This window comes from Mustela lutreola, chromosome 4 (assembly GCF_030435805.1).
Source record: "Mustela lutreola isolate mMusLut2 chromosome 4, mMusLut2.pri, whole genome shotgun sequence".
NCBI classification, from domain to species: domain Eukaryota; kingdom Metazoa; phylum Chordata; class Mammalia; order Carnivora; family Mustelidae; genus Mustela; species Mustela lutreola.
This window is the reverse complement of record NC_081293.1, coordinates 68,294,795-68,321,972: the sequence shown is the minus strand read 5'-3', so window position 1 is coordinate 68,321,972 and position 27,178 is coordinate 68,294,795.

The following is a 27,178-nucleotide window of genomic DNA, read 5'->3' as shown; positions in this document are numbered from 1 at the left end:
AAAAAAAAAAAAGGCCTGTGTTAGTTTCTGCCATCCTTTCAATATTTTCTTAAGGGACATTATTCCATGATTCTGTCTCCATCCCAATCCACATGCTCTGGAGCCCTTTCAGTTTATCAGTATGTTAGAACTGAGCCTCGTTATGGTAGTTTTGTACTGTGTCAGTCTGGATAAGAGGGAACTGTTCCCCAAATCCCCTTTCCTGCATACTATCAGGTTTGATTTAGCAAAAAGAAACACTCGCTTAAAATTTGGAATAGAGAATTCAAGAAGTAGCCACTAGTCATTGAATGTCATTATGTAAGATCCAGAATTGCACAGCCAGTAGCAGCTACATGTTCTTCTCCCCTTGGCTTCCAGATTTCTTCCTATCTGATGGTCCTGATGCCAAAACTGAGTGCAGAGCAACATAAGCACAAGGCAGCCCTCTTCCACAGGTGCCCGGAGAGCTAGACATACTTGGTATTAGGGAGTCTGGTTAACAATGTTCTCAACCTCCTGCTTACCAGTCTGAATCTTTATTTCCATAGTTTATCCCACAGACATGTGACTTCTTATTCCTCTAATAAATTCCTATTCCATTATATCCACAGTAGCTCTTTTTGTGTGAACCCAAACTGATGGACTTGGCATCTGGAGTGGAATATTGTCATCTTATAAACATAATAGATGAAGCATTGGCTTTGGAGTCAGATGATAGAGCTATCTCCAACCTACACTGGGCTGTGGTAGGAGCAAAAAGCGAGTCTTTATTGATATTTGAGGTCATTTCCTATAGGAATTAAACTATACTGATTAATATAACTCTGCTCTGCAAACACGTCTTTCCATACCACCCAATCAAAACCGGCACCTACTCTTCCCCACATGGTAGTTCACCTCTTTTTAATGTTCACGTTGTAAGTAAATAGTATTTTCTTTTTTTTTAATTCATTCATTTCTATAGACTAGACCTAGAACTTAAACTCTACCAGAGCACAGGCCTTATTTGCCTTTTAAAAACACAAGTGCGGGATACCTGGGTGGCTCAGTCGGTTGGACATCTGACTATTGATTTCAGCTCAGGTCATGATCTCAGGGTTGTCAAGCCCTGAGTCAGGTTCCACAGCCTACTGGGAAATTCTCTCTCCCTTTCCCTCTGCCCCTCCCCTCTTGTTCTCTTTCTTTCTTAATAAATAAATAAATAAATAACAAAACAACAAACATGAGTGCAACAATAAATATTTGTTGACTATATTAATGATGAATTAAATTAATGGATAGAATGAATGCATAAAAGCATTAGTAGTAAATAAGAATACTGTAAATATTCAATTCAATTTTCTTGCTCTGTTTCTTAGTGCCTAGAGATTCTTTGCTCTCTAATATTCTATCCATGCAAAGAAATCACTGAAAATAATTACAAAATTTCTTAAATTGCATTTTATGTTGCTTTGTTCATACATTCTTTTAGTTGGCTGGTTGATGGAAGGTTTATTGATAGAAATATACCTGAGTTCATCTCAAGCCTGACTGTCAGAAAATTCTTCTTTGAAAATTTTTAGAGGAAAATTATATCCTAAAGGAGATCTATTGTCTATGGTCCTAGTCAAAAGTCAGGACCTGAAATTCAGTGTTGGGATTATCTTTCTTGAGAGGCATTAGTTTTCCATCTATGCAAATCTGCACACTGCAAATGCATAAGGCATGAAACCAGTGCTGGAGGTAATCAGATTCTAAGCCAGGGACCATAGGAAGGGCAGAACGTTGTAACAACTATGCTTACTGTAGACCTACAGTGCACAAGCACTGTGCTAAGCATTGCAGATACATCCTTCATCTGTCACTCAGACTGAATGTTCAAGCTCAGCATTCGTAACAGACACACCCATTGCAGGTGGAGAAAATACAATTACAGCCCCCTTGCACCAGGCCTCACAGCGAGGAAATGCTGAAAGTTAAAAATGAACTTGAATTCTGAATCTAAACTTAGTTCTTGTTTTCATAAGGTCAATCTGTGTTCCAATTTATTATAAAATAAAATATTTCTGATAAAAAGAAATGTAAGACAATCATGTAAAACTTACTTTGAGCTTGGAGTCAGAAATCTGGGTTCTATTTTCCAGCTCTGTGGCCAGTGATGATTTGATTTGGGGAAGATCATAGATCAGTGGCTTTCTAGCTGTTTTTATTAGTCAGATCCTTTCTTTGCAAAGTAAGGAATCAATCCATTGTACCTTAAAAGTAGAACCTAAACCTCCAAGCTCCTACATAGGCCATCCTTGAATGAGGCACACTTGATTGAGGGAAACCTGTGTGCACAAGCTGCTGGTAGCCCGCCACAGCCTGTTCCTGTCTGTCTGTCCCACATGGAGTCCAGACATCAGCACCTGAGCTTTCTGATCATTGGCCCCAGCAGGGAGTTCTCCAGTACCACACACTTCACTCTTTTCTTGAGGCTTTTGTGAAGAACTCATCTGTTTCCAGCAATTGTTCACAGATGCACACATATCCTCCTCCATCCTCTTCCTTTGTTCTAGAAACCTTCTCTGATTTCCTCTTCACTCTGTGTCCTTCTCTGTTCAGCCCGTGACTCTGATCATAGCTGTGGAGAGCAGGGCCAGCCAGGTAGCCTCACTCACCCAGCAGAGCGTGCTTTCTGTCTCCACAGCCTTTACCAATTCCCATACCCTTCCTCAGAACTTGCATGAAAGGATTGCCATAATCCTGATTAAGCCTATTTCTTCCTATGTTCCAGCGCTCATGAAAATCAAATTATTTAACTGTGTGGGGTTTTTGTCTCTGCTGTACAAGAGCAGTGATTAGCAGTGTTCTTCCCTGATGTGACTCGTATTTCAACTGTACCAAATGACAAGGAAGCATATGTTAGAAGCCAAGAAACTAGTCACTGTATGTGACTACTCTTGGTGAATGTATTCCAGACTCTTAATCACTGTCTGAAAAAAACAAAATTCAGGGGGCACCAGGGTGGCTCGGTCAGTTAAGTGGCCAACTCTGGATCATGATCTGATTCAGGTCATGATCTCAGGGTTAACCAACAGGAGGTCATACTCCTGAGACCTTAGGAAGGCAGGGGTAGACCCTTCAGGTCGAAGAAGATACTTTTATATGATATGGCTGAAAATACCGATTGCTTTTTTATTGATAGCACTCTTTTGTTGTGACTTCTCTAAAGAATTATATGGGAGAAGGGAACAAAAGTATCTGGAGAAATACTTCATGTCAGGGAATAATCCAGGCTCTGATTTTTTAAAAATAATATATATACAGACACATACACATGCCAAAAATGTACTTAACTAAATTAAATATATATAAATAAATGGTTATTAAAACACTTGAAAATTAAAGACTCCATTCTTAAACAAGCAGTTAAATCCAGAATTATATTGATAATGCTGGCCTATGAGGGTAATGGCAATATGGCAAAAGCCTAGTTTTGGGGTTTTTTGTTTTGTTTTTTCTTTCCAAGAGCTCTTCAGATATCTGGTTACACTCCACAGAAATTGCCATCAACTGTTTAGTTTCTTCTTCTTCTTCTTTTTTTTTTAACACAGTTATTAGGGTTCTTCAGAGAAACAAATGATAGAAGGGCAATATGTTTCTAGATCTATCCATCTGTATCTCTATATATCTGTAGAAAGGCAAAGGGGGGAGAGAAGTAGAGATTTATGATAAGGAATTGGCTCAACATGATTATGGAAGCAAATCCCAAGATCTGCGGTTGGTAAGCGAGGCACTGGGAGAGCCAACAATGCAGTCTAGTCTGAGAGGAAGCCTGAGAACCAGGACAGCCAACAGCCTTGAGACCCAGAGAGCTGGTGTCTCAGCTTGGGTCTGACGACAGGAGTGTAACTAATGTCCACCTTGAAGGCAGACAGGAGTTCCCTCTTTCTGGGGAAGGGGCAGCCTCTGTATCCAGTTCAGGCCTTCAACTGCTTGGACAAGGCTCACCCACATTAGGGAGGGCAATCTGCTGCACTCAGCCTACTGAGTAAAATACTCAAGCATTCCTCTTGTTCAGAGACACCCTGACAGATAACACAGAGTAACTGTCAACTACACATTTGGACCCCGTGGTCCATCGAGCTGGCACATAAAAATAACCATCAAGGTTCTCATCTTTCACAGGTCTCTTTCAGTTTGGTTTAGGACATGCTGACATTGTGAGTTTTGTCATAATGATGTCAGTAATTCAAACATATGTCCTCATTCTGCCCCTCTTACCTCGATTGAGTTTAATGAAGCCTTGTTCTACTCTAACTCCCATCAAGCCACTGTGGTACCACATGCAAAGCACAGAAACTCTCTGCCGCCAAGTCTCAAACAAAATATATCGCATGTGAACACAAATCTCATGACTTTCTGTAGTGAAAAGTCACCGACTTTAGAGACACATTGTAAATATACTTCAGATGGCAGAACAGCTTCAAAAATCACTTCCTTTTGGTGTTCAGTTGTATCAACCCACACATAAATATTCTAGGACCAAATTTATTGAAAAAAAGATTTTTGTAAGTTATATCTCTGACGACTCAAAACAAAACGATTGGCTATATAAGACTCAACATATCCTCCTCCAAGTTTTAATTGTTTTGTAACAAAAACCTGTTTTTACTATAAAAATGTATTATTCCAATCATAATACTGACAATGTCATGCTATTAATATTGAAAATCTCACAGCAAGTATAACAAAACTATTCATAAAATATAATCTTTATTTTGCACCAAGCAGAATGAGCTGTTTTACAAGCTCTAGGTTTTCCATCTAAAAATCCCAATTAACAGATGTGAGGCAATTTCCTCTTCTACTGTGAGAGGCATCAGAAAAAATAAATTAATAAAAGACAACCAGTTCTATAATTCAGCTCTCATAGCTTTATTCCACAAATGGCATGGGATCTTTTGTTGATGTTTTCCAAGTAAGCTCTGAGTTAGCAGTATTTTTTTCCCAAAAGGAAACTGAACAAGATTCTACCATCCACAACAGTAAATAATACTTATTCAAATCAATATACATTTAATTTTAACTTACATGATGGACAGCAGGAACTTTGCAGTGACATGGACTATAGATTCAAATCTTGTTACACCCCTTACTGGCAAATACCAAATCTATGCACGCCTCAATTTTACTTAAAAAAATGAGATGATAACTACCCCATGTGGTAACCTCAAGATTTAACCTATTAACATCAAGGCTGGTGTGTAGCAGATACACAGTGAATGACAGCTCTTGTGGACATTGCTCTCAGCAATACCCACAAAATAAAATAATATGAGAATTTTTAAAGAGGGTCTTTGTGTAATGGTTCATAAAAATATCCTAAATACATTAATAGTTAAAAAAAGATATGTATTGTTTTTGTGTGTGTGTAAAAGAGCAGAAGTAAAGGATTTTTATCTAAAGCACTTAATCCCCCAAATATAATGAGCACTCTTCCACAAAGACACCTCAAAATTACTACAAACACATACACACACATAAAATGTTCCAAACCTTCTGCATCCATACATAGGCATGTGATGTTCAAACTGCAGGCAAAAAAAAAGACAAAAAAAAAAGATTATTATCACAGTATACCCCCCTGCCCCATCACTAACCATGCAAGACCAACAATAAAGGGACATCTTTAATGGGCTGAAATAAAGATGGACATAATTTTAGTGTGAGATTCTATTTCAAGCAAGCACTACGTGTGTATATCTCTATGGTCTCTTCCTTTGGAGCTAATGACAAAATTCTATTGACTCTTTCCATTGAACTGTTCCTGGTATTTAAAAATACAATTCATAGACTCCTTGGCTGAGGAAAAAAAAAAAAGATGGTGTTATTGGTTCATAACTCAGCATCAATCACTTGATCTCATTAACAGATGTAAAATTAAGGAAAAAAATCTAAAGTCAGAGTTTCTTTTGGTGATACTTTAAAAAATATTATGATGATTTTGATAATGCTGGAAGGCATATCAGGGAGGCATGCAATGAGCAACTTCTCTGATGGTGGTCCTCCACTAAGAAGTATACTACAAGGAGTTGTTCAGGTAAAATGAAAATAATACTAGACAAAAACACAGAAATGCAGAAATTAATGAAAAGAATAATAAATATGTGGGTATATCTAAATGATACTGATTATACAAAATGCTGACAATGTCTTATGAGGTTTCAAATCTATGCGGAATTTAAATACAAGACAACAATGGCAAATAGATGAAGTAACAGCAAATGCACTTAAAATACTGTAAGATCCTTCCATCATCTGAGACATGGTAAAAGTACTAATTTATAGCAAATTTAGTAGGTTAATATGTTTGTTGTTACCTTTAGAGGAAACACTAAAACAATAGTTAACTTATTTATTTTTAAAGATTTTATCTATTTATTTGAGAGACAGAGACAGAGATAGTGACAGCACAAGCTAGGATTAGAAGGAGAAGCAGACTCCTCACTGAGCAGGGAGCCTGATGTGGGGCTTAATCCCAGGACCCTGTGACATGACCCTAGCCAAAGGCAGATGCTTAACTGACTGAGTCACTCAGGCACCCCAACACCAAAACAATCGTTTGAAAAAGAATATATGACAATTTATTAGGAGAATTAATTCAAGTGTTAAAATAATAATATTAATCCAAAGGGATGAAAAAGAAACAAAAAAGAGGTGAAAAATAAAGAAAACATTTAAATGGATTTTAATCCAAGTATATTAGAAATTACACTAAATGATAAAAGGCCACTTGAAAGAGAAGGATTATCAGACTAGATAAGGGGGAAAAACACTATGATACAAGAATCAAACTTTAAATATGAAAACACAGAGTTCAAAATTAAAGAATGGAAAAATACACTCTCTTCAAATACTAAAGAGAGAAAACTCATGTAGCTTAGTGATATTAAAGTAGACATTAGGACAAAAATAACCAAAATAGGAGGAGGAAGAAGCAAGATGGTAGAGGAATAGCAGACTAAAATATCATCATATCCCAGGAGAGCAGCTAGATAGTTATCAAACATTCCGAACACCTACAAACTCAACAGGAGATTGAAGAGAAGAGTAGCAATTCTAGGAATAGAAAATCCAACACTTTCCGGAAGGTAGTACATGCAGAGAAGTGAATCCAAAGCCAGAGTAAAACAGACCACGGGGGAAGGGGCCAGCTCCCGGCAAGCAGTGGAACAGTGGACCACAAAATTTAGAAGTCTGCTCCACTGAGGGACAATACTCCTGAGGCTAAGCGGGGGTGGAGCCCTCATGGGTACTGTGTGGTCTCAGGTCCTTGGGGTCACAGAAAGACCAGGAGTGTCTGAGTGTGGCAGAGCTCCCAGGTATCAGAGCAGGGAAGCCAGCTGTAGAGATGGAGCCGAGTAAGTGAGCCCTCAGCTCAGGGTTACCTTAAACCATGATCTGTGGCACAGTCAGGTTAGGACCTTTCAAGCAGGGATCCCAAAAGTGGCAGATCTGTGGAGACTCCTCCTTCCTTCTCTGGGAGGAGTGGTGCAGAAGCACATGGCAGGAATCTGCTGGGTTTGGAGACACCAAACAGGGCCATGCACAGAGACAGAAATGCTTGGTCACAGGCTGGGTGAGCTCAGAGTATGGCCAGAGACCAGGGAGATGGGAGGGATTGACCGTTCTTCTCTGAGGGTAAACTGAGGAGTCTGGCCCTGAGCTCTCCGCTCCTCCGGGCCAAGATTGGGAGGCTGACATTTTCCTTCCTGTCCTCCAAAGCTCTACAGAAAGCGTTCAGGGAACAAAAACTCTGGAGAGCAAACCCGAGCAGATTACTTAGCTGGGCTCTGGCAAGGGAAGTGCCATTCTGCCTTGGGCAAAGACATTTGAGAATCATGGCAACAGGCCCCTCCCCAAGAAGAGCAGCAAGAACATCCAGCCAAGACCAAGGTCACACATCAACGAGAACCGTGGAATGCCTGAGCTGAGGAAAGCAATGCATAGAATTCATGGCTTTTTCCCCATGATCCTTTAGTCTTGCAAAAAAATTTTTTTAATCTTATTTTTTCTTATTCTATTTTTTAACTTTCCCTCTTTTAAAATTTTTAAACTATTTTAACAATAGCTTTTTTAAAAAAAATTAAATTTTTATTGTTATAGTAATAATTTTATCCCTTTCTTGTATTTAACCTTATATTTTGTATACAGATAGTTTTTCTTTTCTTTAAATTTTTGGGATACAGTTTTTTCTAATAGATCAAAAATACCCTAAATCTAAAACATGGCTTTGTTATAGTCTCCAGGCTGATCACTTTCTCTCCTTTTTTTTTCTTTTTCTAACCAACTTATCTTATGAATTCCTTTTTTAGAATCTTTTCTTAATTTTCATCTTTACAGTCATATTCATACCTTCATAGTGTTTACCCTTATTTTTGTATATATATTTAAGTTTTTCTTTCTTTAAAATTTTAGGAGTTACTTTCTTCTAAGAGACCATAATACACCCAAAATCAAGTGGGTGCCTCTGTTCTATTCACAAGTATTTTTTTAAATTTTAAATTTTTATTTTTTTCCCCTTTCTTCTCCCCCAAGTTTTGGGTCTCTTTTGATTGGTTAGCATATATTTTCCTGGGGTATTTGCCACCTTTTTAGTATTTAATTCTATTGTTCATATATTCTTATCTGGATAAAATGACAGGGCAGAAAAGCTCACCACAAAAAAAAAAAAAAAAAAAAAAAAAAAAAAAGATCAAGAGGCAGTACTGATGGCTAGGGACCTAATCAATATGGACATTGGTAATATATCAGAACTAGAGTTCAGAATGACAATTATCAAAGTGCTAGCTGTGCTCAAAAAGACATGGAAGATACTAGAGAATCCCTGTCTGGAGAAATAAAATGTTTTTCTGGAGAAATAAAAGAACTAAAATCTAACCAAGTTGAAATAAAAAAAGCTATTAATGAGATGCAATAAAAAATGAAGGCTCTTCCTGCTAGGATAAATGAGGCAGAAGAGAGAGTTAGGGATATAGAAGACCAAATGACAGAGAATAAAGAAGCAGAGCAAAAGAGAGACAAATAACTACCAGACCACAAGGAGAGAAATAAGTGCTCAACATCACTTGGCATCAGGGAAATGCAAATCAAAATAACAATGAGATACCACTTCATACCAGTCAAATGGCTAAAATCAACAAGTCAGGAAATGACAGAAGCTGGAGAGGATGTGGAGAAAGGGGAACCCTCCTACACTGTTAGTGGGAATGCAAGCTGGTGCCACCATTCTGGAAAACAGTATGGAGGTTCCTCAAAAAGTTGGAAACAGAGCTACCTTATGACCCAGCAATGGCACTACTGGGTTTTTACCCTAAAGATACAAATGTAGTGATCCTAAGGGGCATGTGCACCTGAATGTTTATAGTAGTAATGTCCATAGTAGCCAAACTATGGAAAGAGCCTAGATGTCCATCAACAGATGAATGGATAAAGATGTGGTGTGTGTACACACACACACACACACACACACACACACACACACACACTGGAATACTATGCAGCCATCAAAAGAAATGAAACCATGCCATTTGCAATGACGTGGTTGGAACTAGAGGGTATTATGCTGAGTGACAGAATTCAGTCAGAGAAAGACAATTATCATATTATTCTCTGATATGGGGAATGTGAGAGGCAGGGTGGGGGGTTTGTGGGGTTGGGAAGGAAAAAAAACGAAACAAGATGGGATTGGGAGGGCAAAAAACCATAAGAGACCCTTAATCTCACAAAACAAACTGAGGGTTTCTGGGTGGTTGGGGGATAGGGAGAGGGTGGCTGGGTTATGGACATTGGGGAGGGTATGTGCTGTGAAATGTGTAAGCCTGATGATTCACAGATCTATACCCCAGGGCTAATACTACATTTAATGTTAATAAAAATAATTTTAAAAATGACTAAAACATATTCAGAAGTAGATTTCATAACATAAATATAAAAGGGACAATTCATCAGGAATAGACAGTGATTTTAAAATCCCTATGCATACAATAGTGTGGGCTAAAATATATTTTAAAAATTTGGAAAAAGCTAAAATAAAAAATATTGTGGAAGATTTCAGAAATCTCTCAGTGAAATATGGAGCAAGCAGAAATAGTGAAGAAATAGAAAAACTGAAACACAATTAACAAATTTTCTCTTTCAAGACTCAGGTTTTCAGGCAGTATGAGTAAAAGTAAATCCTCCCTGGTGAAGTTTTGGAATCTGTGGTTTGCTGTCTGACATTAATCTTAGATAATTTCTCACCATTGTATCTTCAAATATCCTTTCTACACTATAATCACTCTCTTCTCCTGGGATGCTGATTAGTTATATGTTTGAAGATTAAGGATCATTATGCAGGTCTTGAACACTGACCTGTTATTGTTTTCTCCTCACTCATTTTTCACTTGGTATTTTAGATTATGTACTTTCTATTGACCTGCCTCCAAGTTTCTAATTCCTTTCTTGGCTGTCTGCATCCTGTCCATTCTTGCACATTCCAGTCTATTCTTGAAACTCTGAGAAACTCTGACAGCTTCATATTTGTGTGGGTTGTTATAGTTATTGTTAAAGGATTGGGATGATGTTCTTTTCAGCTGTCTACATCACTTAGTAAAATCTTGAATTACATATTCTTTTGAATTGAACAAGGAATAAGTTCAAAATGATTGAAGTATCAAGGATATACTTCAAGAAATTTTCCAAAACTAAAATCATGCCTGAATTACTTTCTGATCATTGTATAACAAAGATAGAAATCAATGACCAGTACCTAATTGGAAATGATTTGGATGTTTTAAAAATTAAGCAATATACCTCTCAATAGCCAATAGGTCAGGAAGAAATCATAAATTTAAAAATATTTTAAATATCATAAACTATAACATATTAAACATATAGGAAGAATGTAAAGCTTAGAGAAACATTTATTTTATTTTATTAATTTTTGTTGAGAGAAAAAAGTGTGGATTAGTGTGGGTGGAAAGGGCAAAGGGTGAGAGAGAGAGAGAATCTTCAGCAGACTCCATGCCCTGTGCAGAACCTGACAAAGGCTCAGTCTCACAATCCTGAGTTCATGACCTGAGCTAAAGTCAAGAGTCAGACACGTAACTGAACATTTATAACATTAAATTTACATGTTAGAAAATAAAAGCTAAAAATAAATTATTTATATACTGATCTCAAAATACATTAAAAAGAGTTAGCAGAAGCCAAAGATGAGAGGGAAAAAAGATAAAAATATGATTGGAAATTAATTACATAGAATTACAATAAAAATAAACAAAATATCTACTTTAGATGGATTATAGAATTTATACTCTCTAGCAAGTTTGATATATAATAAAAAAGAAGAGAGCCAAAATCTAATATTCTGTATTTAAAAGGGAACATCACTACAAAGCCTATATATAGTAATGTGTAATAAGGAAATAATGCAAACTGTTTTTCACATTAAAAATTTTTTTTTAATTTTATTTATTTATTAGAGAGAGAGAGAAAGAGAATTCATGTGCACATGTGGGGGAAGGGGCAAAGCAGAGGGACCAGCAGACGTCTGCTAAGCAACAGCCCCATGTGGGGCTCTATCCCAGGACACTGAGATCATGAGCTGAGCTAAAGTGGCTCAGCTAAAGTCAGGCACTTAAACTGACTGTGCCTGAAAACATTTTTTTTTTTAATTTTAGAAAAATTGGGTATACTCCTTGTAAGAACACTACAGAACTAACAAAAAAAAAAAAAAAAAAAAAAAAAAAAAAAAAAAAAAGCAGGAAACCTTAAATGACAGAGTCTTATATTAAAAATTCCCCACAAAGAAAGGTCTATATAAAGAAAGATTCAATAGTGAACTATTTCAAACATTTAATGAAGAAATAATACTAATCTTACAAAAAGTCACTCAAAGAAAAGAAAAAGGGAGAATTTACCAGCTTGCTTTAAAAAGCCAGAATAAACATAATTTTCCTTTATAAGAAGGGAATAACTAATTAACCTTATTTTTTTTATAAGATGGGAAAATCAGAGATTACTTATTTCCATGTAACAATCATAAATAACATATTACCAAATTGAGTCCAGCAGAGTATAAAAAGCATAATATGTCAAGTCTAGTTAAGTGTACTTCAAACAAGAAAAGTGGATTTAATATTAAAAAATAAATGTAATTCTTAAGGCACCTGGGTGACTCAGTTGGCTGAGTGACCAACTTTTGATTTGGGCTCAGGTCATGAGTTTGTGGGATCGAGCTCTCCATCAGGCTGCACATTCAGTGAGGAGTCTGCTTGGGATTCTCCCTCTCCTCTGCTCTTCCCCCTGGGTGTACGTGCTCTCTCTCTTTCTCAAGTAAATAAAATAAATTAAATCTTTAAAAAAATGTAATTCACAGATTTCAAAACAAAGTACAAGAACTCTCTATTATGAGTGGGAGAAATGCACAAGTAGTATTTCACAAAATTCAATGTGTGATTGTACACTAAGTGTGATAAGTACACTAAGAAATCTAGAAAAGGAGATGAAAAATCTTACTTAATCCAATAAATTGTACCTACAAAAAATTCAAATAATGGCAAAATATTGCATATTTTTCTCTATGTTTGGAAACAAGATCACAACATCCATTGAACATTGTGCCAAAAGCCCTACTAGATGGTAGAATAAAAAAATTAAAATATACCACTAAACCCAAATGTATTATGACTTGCATCCCAGAGATTCCAACCTGGGTATATATTCTCAAAAATGTACAAGAATATACTTGCAACAAAATGAATGAATCTCACAGAATAATACTTAATGAAAGAGCCAGATTCAAAATGAAAACACACTATATTTGTTCCATTGGTATGGATATCAGAAACAGGGGAAACTAATTTGCTGTGATAGAGGTCAAAATAGTAACTGACCTTGCGGTGTGTTTAGGGAAGGTGATGTTGCTTGACAATGTTGCCCATGGAAGCATATTATAGTGCTGAAATGTTTCTATTCCTTAATGTGTATAGTATTCACGCACTTACATATATATGTAAAAATAATTCAGCCGTACACTTAAAATATATGCACTTACGGATAGACTGCCTCAATCAAAAACATTTTAACTAAAAATTAAACATAGAAGTCTTGTTTCTTAAATCTTGACTTAAGCCTAAGAAGTCTTGGAGCAAAATTATCTGGTCAGAAAGGAAATTAATATCAGATAGAAAGGTTAATATCAATTTTGCCGTGGCCTCAAGTGCACAATGAAGATTGAACTGGCACAAATGTGCAGTCAATCTAGAATGTAGTATACTGTTACAGTATATGGTAGACAGTGATTTCTTTTAAAGGGTGACATCTGGTCAAGAACAAACAAGCAAGCAAACAAGAGGAAGCAGAGGAACTGTGATGTGTCCTTGAACTTGAAGTCAACCTGATAAATGACTGGAAGGCATTCCCTTATTTTATAGATCTTCTAAGCTCTTCTACAGGCGTTCAAAATAGCTGTGATTCCAAATGCTGACCTTATCCGAAGAGGTTCAGTCCATTTATTAAGCACCTATAGTTTATCAACCATTGTGCTAAGGTGTATAATATAAATAGACAAAGGACACACTCTATCCTTAAAGGAAATCTCAGTGTAAAGCTGACATATTTTCTCCCTGACCAAATTTTGAATAGGCTCCTCCGAGCCCTCTTTTTGAACAGGTCTCAAGTGTGGCCCCCATCCTGTCTTTTGGTCTATGTAGCCCAGTTTTAGCAAGTATCCCTCCCAACCTTGGTATCTGATCATCCTTAACAACTGGTCAAATTCTTCATTCTCCACCTTTGATATGTGACCACTCTGGGCTATCTTCAGTGGAAATCCCTTTAAGTTGTTTTACCAAAATTCTCTTATCCTCAGTGTCTCCTCTTAAGAATTCACTGACCCCACCCTGCACCCCACTCACCCTCAAGCTCCACTCATTGACTTTAAATTCCCAACTGTGTTGCTGTATTCGGAGTTGAGCCTTATTTCTCTCCCTTGTTTCAATAGTTCTGAGTAAAGTCTTTCTTACCATTTTAACATGGGTCAACATATATTTTTTTTTCTTTAACATGAAGAAATCCAGGTTTATAAACAAATATTGAAATATATTATAATAGAAGAGTATGGATAACATGGGAGACATAAATACTACCTAAGAATGAATAGTTTATCTTAAACACTGTTTGGTGGGTGTTGGTATAGTACAGAAGAGGTATCATCTGAAGAGGATATTGATGGTAAATGCATTTGTAGACAAAAGAAGAGGAAAACCATTTCAAGAAAAAGCAACAGTGTTACAGAAGCATGGGTGTATATAAAGTGTTCTTGAAGCTAAAAATATTTCCTTATCATATGAATGATAATGTCATTGTGGAAAACTAGGGGAAATTATCCTTAGGAATGTGAACTATGGTCTGTAAGTAAAGAGAGGCTATTGGAGGTTTCAAGCAGGGAAGTGAAAGGGTCACTTTTCATTTTTGGTGAACATCTCCAGAAATGTAATGGAGAGTGATTTCAGTGGGTAATATAGGAGATCTGTAACTAAATTGGGAACTTTTAGAAAAATATGGCTAAGTAACAGTGGGAAACTGGATTATAAGTGTGGAACTGATGATGGAAAGAAATGAGTAGACAGTGCAGATTTAGGAATTTACTGGCAGCAATATCTGTTCATTCAATTAGTTAGTGAAGCAGAAGGCAAGGTTTGGGAAAAGGCAGGAAATATTAATGACCCCCTAACTGGGAGGATTATATTGACATCAGTCAAACTGAGAGGCATAGAATTTTTAGAAGCATATTTTAAAGGAAGATAAGTGTCTGTGGAGGCTTTATTTGGAGGTAACTCATAAGTAAAAATTGGTGATGAATATCATGACCATAGCATGATCATGGCACCATTAAACTTTTAAACACCTGTCACTTTCCAGGCTCTGTATTAAATGCTCTGCATACATTAATCTGTTTAATTCTCAAGTCTGTTATTATTTCCATTGAGCAGAAGAGGGAAATGAGTCATAGAGTACTTAGGTGAGTTGGCCAATGTCATGGAGCTTGCACATGACACTGCCAAAGCCTGGAGAGTTCCAGGTCTGTGCAGAAAACCTCAACGCTTCAGGAACAGGCAATGAAAAGATAATTGTCTGGAAGATGATGAACTGATAACCAAAATAAGTTGTCTGGTTGGGGAAATATAACACCAGAATAAACACTGTACTTCTTTAAAGTTAGTTTTTTTTTTTTTTTTTTTTTTTTTTTGCCAAGCCTAAAAACATCAGTACTTAGGTATATACAACTGTAGACAACTCACTTATCCACATGAACCCTTTTCTTTTCGTATCTGAAATGAGTTAGCTTGATATAATGATCACTAACTTATTCCCTAAATCTTTGATTTTGGAATTCAGAGTAAGAAACTTACAAAAATTTCTTGTCCTAACCTTGATTTTTTAGTTCATGGAAAATAGTGTAAGAAGAATGTGGAATTACGATGAGTTAGTATGCAAAAGATTTATCACCCTAAATCCAGAAATACATTTTTTTTTAAGATTTTATTTATTTATTTGACAGACAGAGATCACAAGTAGGCAGAGAGGCAGGCAGAGAGAGAGAGGAGGAAGCAGGCTCCCCGGTGAGCAGAGAGCCCGATGCGGGACTCGATCCCAGGACCCTGAGATCATGACCTGAGCCGAAGGCAGCGGCCTAACCCACTGAGCCACCCAGGCACCCCAGAAATACATTTTTTAAGGAGTCATGAAACAAATATGTTTTTCTTTCTAATAAACTTTTGTATCAGAGAGTAAATTATTATAAGGACCCAACAAAAAGCTAATTTTCTCCACATGTATCTATATTGTGACTTTTTTTTTTTTTGAATCACAACTATCTTTAATGATTTCAGAGCCAATAATACATTAGTTGAAACTTGCCTAGTGATTATGCCATTTTATTTAATTCAGCTCTCTCAAGGTTAATTTACAATCATCTCTTTTAAACTCAAGTGATGTTTTGCTGGATTCCTCTAGGGAGTAGCACTGAAGTCAGGAAGTCAGCAATAAGCTGCTTAAGGTCAGTTGGGTCAGGTATTTATCTTCCCAGAGCAGGAGTGATCAGACCAATGGGACCGCATCACTCAACTTCAAATGCTTACTATTCTATCAGTCAGCTCCTAAGGACCGCTGAGCATTAGAAAAACTCATTTAGTGTTACTGACATGTTAATTCCAAGACAGCAGTTAAACATTCTGAAAGCTGTATCTGGAAAAGTCATATTTTAAAGCCACTTATATCAGATTAAACAGGAAGGAGTTTTAATAAACAGGTCGTTGCTAATTAACAGTTAGATGAAGAGTGCAACTCTCGCCCATTGTCGTCTTCATCTTCTTTCATGATTCCTCCATATCAAAACAATGCTGTTGGCTTCAAAAGGATTAAGAAAAGCCAACTCAGCTTTGCATCTGATTTGAAAGGGGCACTTTTGGTCTTTCATAATTTTTACTGTATGAAGAAATGCATGTTGCTTTTATTGCTGGAGACTCAACAGGATACTGATGCTTAATTTTCTTCTCCATATTCCATGTGATCTTCAAAAGTTCAACTTTGCTGGGGAAAACGTACTTTCTTTTCTGTGGACCAAGTACTTTAAAAAGCTATTAAAAGGCAAAAAGTTTCCTATTCTACGTTCACTGACAGATGTAAGTGTAATTTTCAGGAGAGTGGGTTTTACAGTATAGAGGACTCTATGAATCACTTCCATCAACCTTTTGTTTGCTGACAGTGAGGACCTCTGGCTGGGAGAGGAGGCATGCTCAGTGCTTGGGGACATAAGGAGATGATGGCAGAGGTGGGACTCAGAACCCAGAACTCATCTTCATGGCAATGTACTTCCCTAGCATATACAGCTCCTGGCAAACTCTGCCAGAACAACACAGCAGAACTTCTCATGCACATAGTAGGAGGTCAGCGCTGCTGTGAACACAGAATGTGTTTTATTCCTACTGACTACTTGGGCATTCTAACTGTGTATTATACTAGATCTTTGAGCCATTTAACTACCGTTAGCTTCTCACTTTACTCTGTTCTATTTCGATAAAGCTAAAACTGCACTCGTCCAAACAGGGAGGAAACCCAAGGACAGAGCTTGCTGGGAGTACCCCCCATCTCTCCCGAGTCCTGGCGACTACCCGTTACCACCCAGCATTTGCCTGTACCCAGGGCATCGGCCTTTGCGTATGATGCACCGACAATCCCCCACCAACACCCCCAGGGTTAAGACATCTTTGGAGCATTTGTCACACTGATCTGTGGCATGAAGACAGAGGAGTCTTATGAGAAAGCACTAAGGTTCATTTGAGATGATTTCATTTATTTTCTCATTTGAGATGATTCATTTATTTTTCAATGTATGCAGCTGTTCGGCAAATATTTATGAAGCACCAAGTGCTAGGCATTTCCCAAAGGCCTGGGGATGTTGCAGGGGAGAAAATCCTTGTGTTCTGGACAACGGATAAGGCTGTTTATTATTAAAATGCTGCATATTACTCCCCTGGGGGAAACTTACTGCCCGGATTGGATTGTGGTCAGTACGGAGCCTTAGGTGGTTCACTGAAAGAGTGCTCAGTAGGTAAAAAATTGATTATAAATATGTCTCTGTTTAGGGAAAAACAAGGTGATTAAAGGTTAGAATGATTATGGTCAGAATGAAAACAATAGTCTGCAAGCTTCCTTCCTTTCCCTTTTCCCCCCAGAGATGAGAAGATTATCTGAACGGATTGAACAGTATTTACATGTTGTATTTGATGGCTGTGTCTCCCCCACAACCACGGCATTTACTAACTTCTATTTGACAGCAGTCCCCTTGCTGTGGACTCTGCTGAGGGATACTCAGGCTGCTATTTAGACCGTTCCCCTGCCCCCGTGTTTTCTGTAAACTGGATGTTACATGGGGAGGCTTAGATTTAATTAATTTCAATTTTCTGGCAACACATGAAGATCTCCAGAGCAGTTATTTATTTTAATAATAAAGAAACTTGCCCATTTCCAAAATCGTTATTCATGAAGCCTAGACAATAAATACATATTTATGACTGTATCTTATACAGCTAGGCTCCTACTATACTTTCTCCCCTAAAGGGAATGCTGACAATTTCAGTTTTAATATTTTGTTCCCCCCATGGAAAAAATTTCAGACATAAACAAAACTAAGCAAGTAGGACAATGAATTTCTATATAGTTGGTACCAAGCTACTGAAAAAAAAAAAAAATCCACAGTCTTGTTTTATGTTTCTAACCTGGATTGTTTTGAAGTAAATTCTACAAATGATAACAGTTCATCTTTGAATATTTATGTGCTTATTTTTAAAGGAAAAGACTCATTTCAAAAACATAAATTCAATAATATTTTAAAGCTAAAAATAAAATAAAAGTAATTAATACCATCAGATACCTTCCAGAGTTCAGATTTTCCCAATTATGTCCAAAGGAAGTCCATGCGTGAGCATCTGCCTACATCCCAGAAAGCTCTTTCGCATATGTGTTTTTCTCTCTCTTTTTTTCTGTTTTAACTTATTTATTAAAGATTCTGGGTCATCTTTGCTGTAGTGTTCCCACATTCTGGATTTTGCTAGTTACACCCCTGAGTGGTATAGTTTTATGTGTTCTCCCATCCTTGTATTTTTTCTGATCTGGTAGGTAGATTCCTTCCTTCCGTCTGTCCGTCCGTCCTTCCTTCCATCCACCTGTCCTTCCTTCCTCCCTTCCTCCCTCTCTACCTTCCTTTTTGGCGTACTGTGTCATTCTGATGCTGTATGTATCACTCAAGAAGTTAAATATTATATAGTTGTTTCATTTTTTTGTGATATTAGTGTCCATTGATGATCATTGTCTAGTTTCATTATTTGACTAGATGTTTAAAAATAGATTTGGTTCTAATTCTATTTATGCTAGTTTTATCCCAGTTGCAGAGAAGCAGCAGTGGAAATTGCATCGGCATCTTCTACAGGCTACTGCTCAGACTACACCACCGGGATCCACCTAGAAGGCTAGTCCTTGCCTACTCACGCCGGCAGCAAAGAGTCACCACAGGACCCCAGGACCTTGCTTGAGTCTATCCTGCACAGATTCCATCAGACAATAAATCAGTCATTAATGTGTATTAAGTACTGAGGATGACCCAAGCTCTCTACTAGATTCTCAAAATGTTGCAAGGAATCAAAGAGACAATGTCCCTGCTCTCACGAACTCCGTAGCCTATTAAGCGATGCCTGAAAATGAGAAAGTAAATACTTTTTATTTATTTTTTTTTTTAAAGATTTATTTATTTATTTGACAGAGATTACAAGTAGGCAGAGAGGCAGGCAGAGAGAGAGAGAGGAGGAAGCAGGCTCCCTGCTGAGCAGAGAGCCCGATGCCGGACTCGATCCCAGGACCCTGAGATCATGACCTGAGCCGAAGGCAGCGGCTTAACCCACTGAGCCACCCAGGCACCCTTTTTTATTTTTTATTTTTTTTTTTTTAAAGATTTGAGAAAGTAAATACTTTTTAATTCCATTAAGCATGGAGAGAAAATGTAGAGTTATTGAATAGCATGAATGTGCTTTATAGAAGGTGGTATTGTCTTCCAAGTCATATTTCTGGACCTTTCCCTAAATTGCCTTAATTCACTTGAAACATAATGGGATCAAAATGGTCTTGGTTTGGAACATAACTAAATAAAAGGAAAATAGTTAGTTTGGGTCTGGAATGAAAAGAAGACATGTGGATGGATGAATTATTGGTATCCAATTCTGATAACTGATATTCACCAACTATTTTATGATTTGAAGAGCAGCAGAGTTCTCCCAACATTGGGAGAACTTACATGTTCTTACATGTTCTCCCAACATGTAAGTCCCCAACATTTTAAAATGCTGGAATTTTGATAAATATAATTAGATTGTAAATAAATAATGGTTTAATCCAGCAAACTCTACTAGATCTAGTGATAAAAGCAAAGTACATCAAATAATTGGATATGCTCTCTAAAAAACCGTGTGTGTGTGTGTGCATGTGCAATGCTTGTGAGAGGAACCTCCCACTCAAAACAAACAAACAAACAAACAAACAAATCAGGTCTTCTTTTCACTCCTTGCCCATCACTCAGAACCATTCAGCCCTCCTGAACCCATACCCTGAAGGCAGCAGAAAAACAGGATGGGAAAGAAGCATGAGTTGAAGGGAAAACTTCGGAGATTATTTTTTAAGAATCAAAATGTAATCAGATAGTTTTGAATAATAATTGGAAAAGTTTCTCATAACTCAATTACGTGAAGCTCCATAAGTGTATGAGTCCAAGTTCTCCAGAGACACCAAACCAATAGGATATATAATATAGACGTAAATGCAGATGTGTCTAAGGGAAGATTGAGTAAAAAATTGACTCCAGTGGCTATGGAGGCTGAGAAGGCTGTCATCTGGTGTCTGGGAGCTGGAGAGCCAGAAATGCCATCACACCGTTCAATCCCAGTCTGACGCCTGAGAACTGTGGGTGGGTGGGGAGAGTGTAAGTCCCAGGCTGGGTTCAAAGGCCCCACAGTAGGAGCACTGGTGTTCAAGAGCAGAAGAGATGCAGGAGGGAGCTTAAGCAAAACTACTCAAGCCCTTCTCAGATGGGATGAGGAGTGATTCAAATGTCTCTCTCAGAGACACCTTCACAAACACAGAAATCACATGTACCCAGCTCCCTGAGCATTCCTCAGCACACAATGTAACACACGAAGTTAACCGTCATGATAGGTACTCAGTAAGAAGATATTGACTCTTTTCCACTTGAGAGAGAAAATTCTTCTGTTGAAATGTGTTAACGACCTACTGAGTCAAATATGAACTGCCTCCTTTTAATTAATTCATTTATACAGCATAGTAAGTAAAAGCAGAGATTTGGTGTCATAAAAGCCTTTCTTTTTTGACCATATCGTTTCGGGCAACTGCAGTTCCAAATGCTTCCCAAACACATGGAGCACCTGCCCAGATGGGGGTCCTGGGTGAGTGTGGATGCCTTGTTGGTTCCACAGCAGCATGTTGATGCCTGAGGAAGAATCTTGCATGGGGCACAGAGGAGCCAATCCTGGAGAAAGTGACCCATCGGGGGAGCCCACTGTGGTTCTTTTAGTGGTGAACAAAACCTCCACAGTGCACTGATTGTGCCAAAGATTTGCACAGAAGGATTGGCACCACGACCCCATTTACATGTGGTGACTGATGCGCAGCCATGACTTCTGCCATCTGTAGAAGAAGTGTGCCACCGTGCTTCTCAGTCTCTGTGCCTCTGATATTTACTACTTTATCTCCTACTAGTCAAAGTATAAATCCCATCTTCAGAGACTTAATATTTTTCTTATGAAAGGAAAACCAGCTAACCATTTGTCTCTGGATTTCTTTTCCTTTCTTTTTTTCTTTCTTTCTTTTCTTTTCTTTTTTTTTTTTTTCTGAGCTTTAAGACCGCCACTGATGGTTGCTATGGTGATTAGACCATGATTAAGAACACAATCTACAGTAAGCCATTGGGATATGTGCACTTGGATGTTTTTCCTTTTTATCCCTCAAATATCCCTGAATGTCTTTTTGTAAGAAGCATAAAGAATAAATCCCTTTACTGCCTTCCAAATAGTCAATGAGGGAAATACAGCCTTTGGTCTATGTTGTTAGAAACAAGGTAGCAGACCCAAGTAGAGTCACTCACGCTAAGCCCAAGATTTCATTTTGATTTTGACTGTCCCAGAAATGGGAATTAAATCGGTTAATCAGGAGTTGGCCGACAAGTGTTAGTTAAACCCCTGCCATGCCCTAGAAGCAAAATGACCCTTCAATCACCAACCTGCTGTTTTGCCTCATATAATTGTCTTGTTTCTGTTCCCATCTGTCTATTAAAGTCTTTCATTTTGAACAACTCCTCCAAGTTCCTATCTGTCTGCTAGATTGGGTGCTGTTCAACTCAAGAATCGTTGGATAAAACCAGGAAGATCTTTAAAGTTGATTCATTTGAGTTTTGTTTTTTAATAGTAAGTATCTCATATAATAAGCACTTGCTATGGACTGAACTGTGTTCCTTCAAGAGCTCATCTGTTGAAGCCCTAACCCCCAGTATAATTCAGAGACCAGCCTTTGCCAGGTGTTAAGAGTTTAGCTAAACTGCTCCATAACATGCTGGCCTCCACATGCCTTTTGGGTGACTTTGAACTGTCACTGGAGCTCCACTAAGCTCATGACCTAGATATGAACCACAGAGTGACAGATGAATATAAGTCCCTGCTATGACTCCACCAACCACCAACGTGATGAGCATTCTCCCCCTCCTCCTGGGGCTTCTCCCTTACATAAGACCACCATGAAGCTCATCAAAACCCCATTCTTTCGGGTTTGACTTGACCAGTCTGGTTGGAGCCTGGGAATTCCAACACAGGCAAGTACCCATGTCCTGCTGTGCTCTCTCTCTCCGGCAACCTGCCTTGATCTCCCCACATGGCCCTCCAGGAGTATGAGTAATAAACTTCTCTATTTCAATTATCTTGTTTTCTTTTTTTTTTTTTTGAACCATGGCTCACTGTCCAATACACCAGGGTTCTATTTAACAAATGTTAACTAAACAAAATCACAACGTGAGGTAATGAGGTCAGGAGATGGAGACACATGGTGGAATTAATGTCCTTATGAGAAGATACCAGAAAACATCCTGCCTCTTCTTCTGCCCTCTGTCATGTGACAACATACTCAGGAGGCTGCTAGGAAGAGAGCTCTCCCTAGACCTTGACCATGCTGGTACTCTGATCTCAGATGTCCAGGCCTCTGGAACTTGAGCAATAATCACCTGTTGTTCAAGCCCCCTGGTCTAGGTGTTGTGCCCCAGCTTCCCCAGCTATTACCATAGTCCCATAGTCCCTCAGTGAGTCCATTCATAATCTCTCCACAGCTGCACACATTCCCCCACACCCGTGTACCCTTTGGTGGCCAAACAGACCTAGTTAGGGGCCGGTCATGAGCTAGAGCCTGCGTATTTTAAAGAGCCACATCATTTCAGAGAGTGTAGAAAACAGCAGTGTGACCAACCCAAGGCATAAATTTACAGTAATTTCGTCAGTGCTGTATCTTTATCATCATGCAATTCACATCTGCACATATCTACTCTGGCACCTCCCAAGAATTTAACTCTTCACATCTCTCTGCCTATCATACCTGTCATACCTGAAAATGTGTACCCTCTTTTAACCTGCCACAAATGTCCTCAGTGTCCACAGATGTTCTTTCAGAAGGAACTAAGAAGAGATGAGCATTAGAGGCCTTTCCCATCTACTCAGTTTTTTATCTGAATGTAGATGCCTGAAGGATCCCTATTAATTTCTGACCTACTACAAAAAAAAGTCAAGAACCATAAATGCACAAGGGCATTTTATGATAAAATCTGTCCTGAATGCAGCTTTATAAAGAACTATCAAAAAGTTGCTTGGATGATGGAATAAATCAATTAGGTTAAAAATAATATAAAAAATGTACTTGAAAAAAAAAGAAAAAAGAAAAAAGAAATGTTTTTGGAAGTTTTCTTCTGAAACCTCCTTCAAACAGCCTTTTGTTTTGAGGATACGTTGCCTTCAGTCATGTCAAATAGCTTTCCTTTCATTAGTTTTAAGGTGGGGAATAGACAGCAGTCATACATAAAACATAATGAATGAAGGAAATGCAATAATACAGGTGCATTGTGGACCACCAAAAAAAATTGTCAGATGGCAAACAATATACTCCAGTAGCAAGCTGAACAAAAGTTCAAATAGTTAAAAATAAAATAAATAGTTAAAAATAAAATAAATCATAATGAACATGTTTTAGATGCATGCCATAGCCTAATCTTTGTACTTTTCAGAAATTAGTTCTTGTGATTTTCACTATAGTCTTATGTAATATTTACAGGAACACTCTCAATTAAATGTACATTGAGATACACAGAGGTTAAGTAACTTGATGTGGTCATTATTAGATCCCTGTGTGTATTGATTCTGGGCAGATACTGTGACTCACTTTCACCAATATGATATCTGAACAGTTCAGTTATAAACTCCAAGAAAACCTAGTAGCTTCTGTTTTTGCATTTTAGGGGAGCATTGCCACACGTGTGAGTGGCTCAGCTGTGCTACCATAGATCCTATGTGGGAAGACCATGTGAAAAACCATCTGGAGAGAGAAAACCCCAGTTTTCCCATAAACAAGCTGAGCTGAGCCCAGATTTTAGGTTCTCCCACCAAAGGACTGGATGAGAATAAAGCCATCTTTAATGTTTTTGCTCCAACTGCCATCTCGCTAACCTATGTAAGGTATCCCAAAGACAACCAGGAAGAGAAATCCATTTAAGCCTTAGTCAACACACCAAAGCATGAGAAATAACAAAATGCTTGTTGCTTGAAGCCAGTAAGCTTTGGGGTGGTTTGTGGGATAGAAGTAGATCACCAAGACACATACATATAGTCACCAAGCTAATGATTGCAAATGAGGATAAAAACTTAGGAAACATGGGTCAAAGTCCTGTGATTTTACTCAAGTAAACCATCCTGTCATGATAAACACATCCTTGCACAGGCTCACGCAGCACTGAAGTATAGTAATGAGTCGCGATGCATGATGCCTCTGAAGAGAAATGCCAAAATTATCCCCCTCTACTGAATTTTCTACAGCATTAGATTTGTGTAATCATAATTCAAAAATGCTATCTTGAGGTTTATATATTGAACAATTCTCTAGAAAGGTAGACATATTTAACTATCCCACTTATTATCTCTAATTTGATATCTAATAGCATAACCAATACTTAAAATCCTAATTCATTCTGTGCCAACTCTGAAAACCTACCCCTTTTTTGGTGTCTTCCTCATCTCAGTCAATAGCATCTTAACAATGTCAGTTACTTGGGACCAAAATGTGCAGTTATTCTTGAGTCTCACCTCCTCACACAAATAATTCAAACTGGTAACAATTAGTAGTGGTTAATTCTTTAAAACATATTCTAGAAGTATCTGTACCTCTTTATCACTGATCAAAACCACCAAGCTGGCTGGCCTGCACCACTTCAATGCCCTCCCCTTGTCTTTGGCTTCCAATCATCTCCTCTGTCAGTCTAATCTCAGAAAAGACAGAGTGACACTTCTAAAACATAAGTTGTGGAATTCTACTTCCAGCAGGGAAATAAAAATTCCCTATAAATCAACATTGTACCAGATAACACCTAAAAATTCTGGAGAAATCTGAGTATTCCAGACAGTAAAGGTTTACTGGGGAGGGAGTCAAACTGGAGAAGTAGTTAGCATGGCAATGACTTCTCCTGCTTTATTTTTTGGTCTTTTCCCAGAAGGCAGGTAGAAGCCACACAGGGTGTGATGAAGGTAGCTAAAACTCTGACAGAAAGTCTGTTTTGCTGCTAGAAGAAAAGCCAGAGTAAGAAGCCCGGGCAGCTGCGGCTGGTTGCCAAAGTAGGGGGCATGCTGGAGGGACAGGACTGGAGAAGAATCTCTAAATTCTGCCCATGAACACCCCACCTGTCTGGTTAATCTCTGAACCACATGTGCTTCCTAAAGGCTTTTATGGGGAAACTGAGGTATGGACTTCTGTCCACATAGTGTGAAAGACCAAGCTTCATGCAAGTCTAGTCAACTGCCTGCTAAGACAAAAACATTAACATTTTTCAAAGAAGGAAATGGATCACAGAGTCTTCACAACATAATATCCACAATTCTAAGGATATAATTCAAAATAACCTGACACACAACAGCAATGACAACAAAAGTGTAATCCATTTTCAAAGAGAAGAAAAATCAACAAAAGCCAACCAGACACCAGATGTTGGAATTAGCAGAACAAGCCTTTAAAACTCTCATATGTTTTAGTAAAGAAAGGAAAATGCACTCAAAATAAGTTGTAAAAATATATAAAACTTCTTCAGGGAAATAGAATAGTGGTAAAAAAATCCTCAAAATTTTAGGATTGAAAATTAAATATTGAAATAAAAATTTCCCCAGATGGGCCAATAACAAATGGACATAATAGCTGACTGACTTACAGGTCAACACAACTCACAGGACATTAAAATAGGAAGCAGGGTGCCTGGGTGACTCAGTGATTAAGCATCTGCCTTCAGCTCAGGTCAAGATCCTGGAGTCCTGAGATGGAGTCCATATCAGGCTCCCTGCTCCTCAGGAAGCCTGCTTCTCTCCCTCTTCCACTCCATCTACTGTGTTCCCTCTCTCGCTGTCTCTCTCTCTCTGTCAAAGAAATAAATAAAATCTTTAAAAAATAAAATAAAATAGGAAGCAGAGATTCAGAAACCTGTGGGATGACAGCAAATGGTTGAATGCCTGAATTAATAATTAATGAGCTTCAGAAGAAAAGGAGAGTAAAAATGTGGCAGGAAAAATATTGTAAAAACATAATGATATTCCCAATGTTCCAAACTTGGTAAAACACATTAATTTAAAAATTCAAGTTAAAAATGTAAAATAAATAAATAGTAAAAATAAAAATTCAGGAGTCTCCAGAAACACAAAACAGGACAAATTCAAAGAAAACCATGCCTAGCCACATGAATAATCTGTTCAGTAAAAGACAGAGGCCATCAGAAAAGCAACCAGGAAAAATGACACTTTACATACAGAACCAAACTGACCAAAATGACATGAACTTCTAAGAACACCACAGTAACTGCAGGACAGTACACTAGAAAAGAGTAGGGTAACATATTTAAAGTGCTGATAGGAAGAAGAAAACAGAAACAGTCAATCCACAAGTCAAGAATATAGGCAAAATAGAGACATTTTCAGATAAAAGAAAACAAGATTAATTACCAACATAAACTAAATGTAGGAAAGGCTAATGGTGTATTTGGAAGGGAAAGGACACCAGGGGAAAACCTGGATCCTTAATAATGGAATGGAGTGTTAAAGTGACTAATATCTGGACCTATATACATTTTCTTCTTAATTTATTTATAATATAAATGTTTACAAATAAAAATTATATATTGCCATTTACACTGTAAAAGTAGGTAGGTACAGTGAAAGACAATGGGGTGGTTGCAGGACCACACGTGAGAGTGAGGTTTGCGCTATGTTTACAGGAGGTGAAGGTTATTAGCTCTAAGTAGGTTACAGAAAGTGAAGGAAGCCTAGAATTCTAAAGACCAATACAA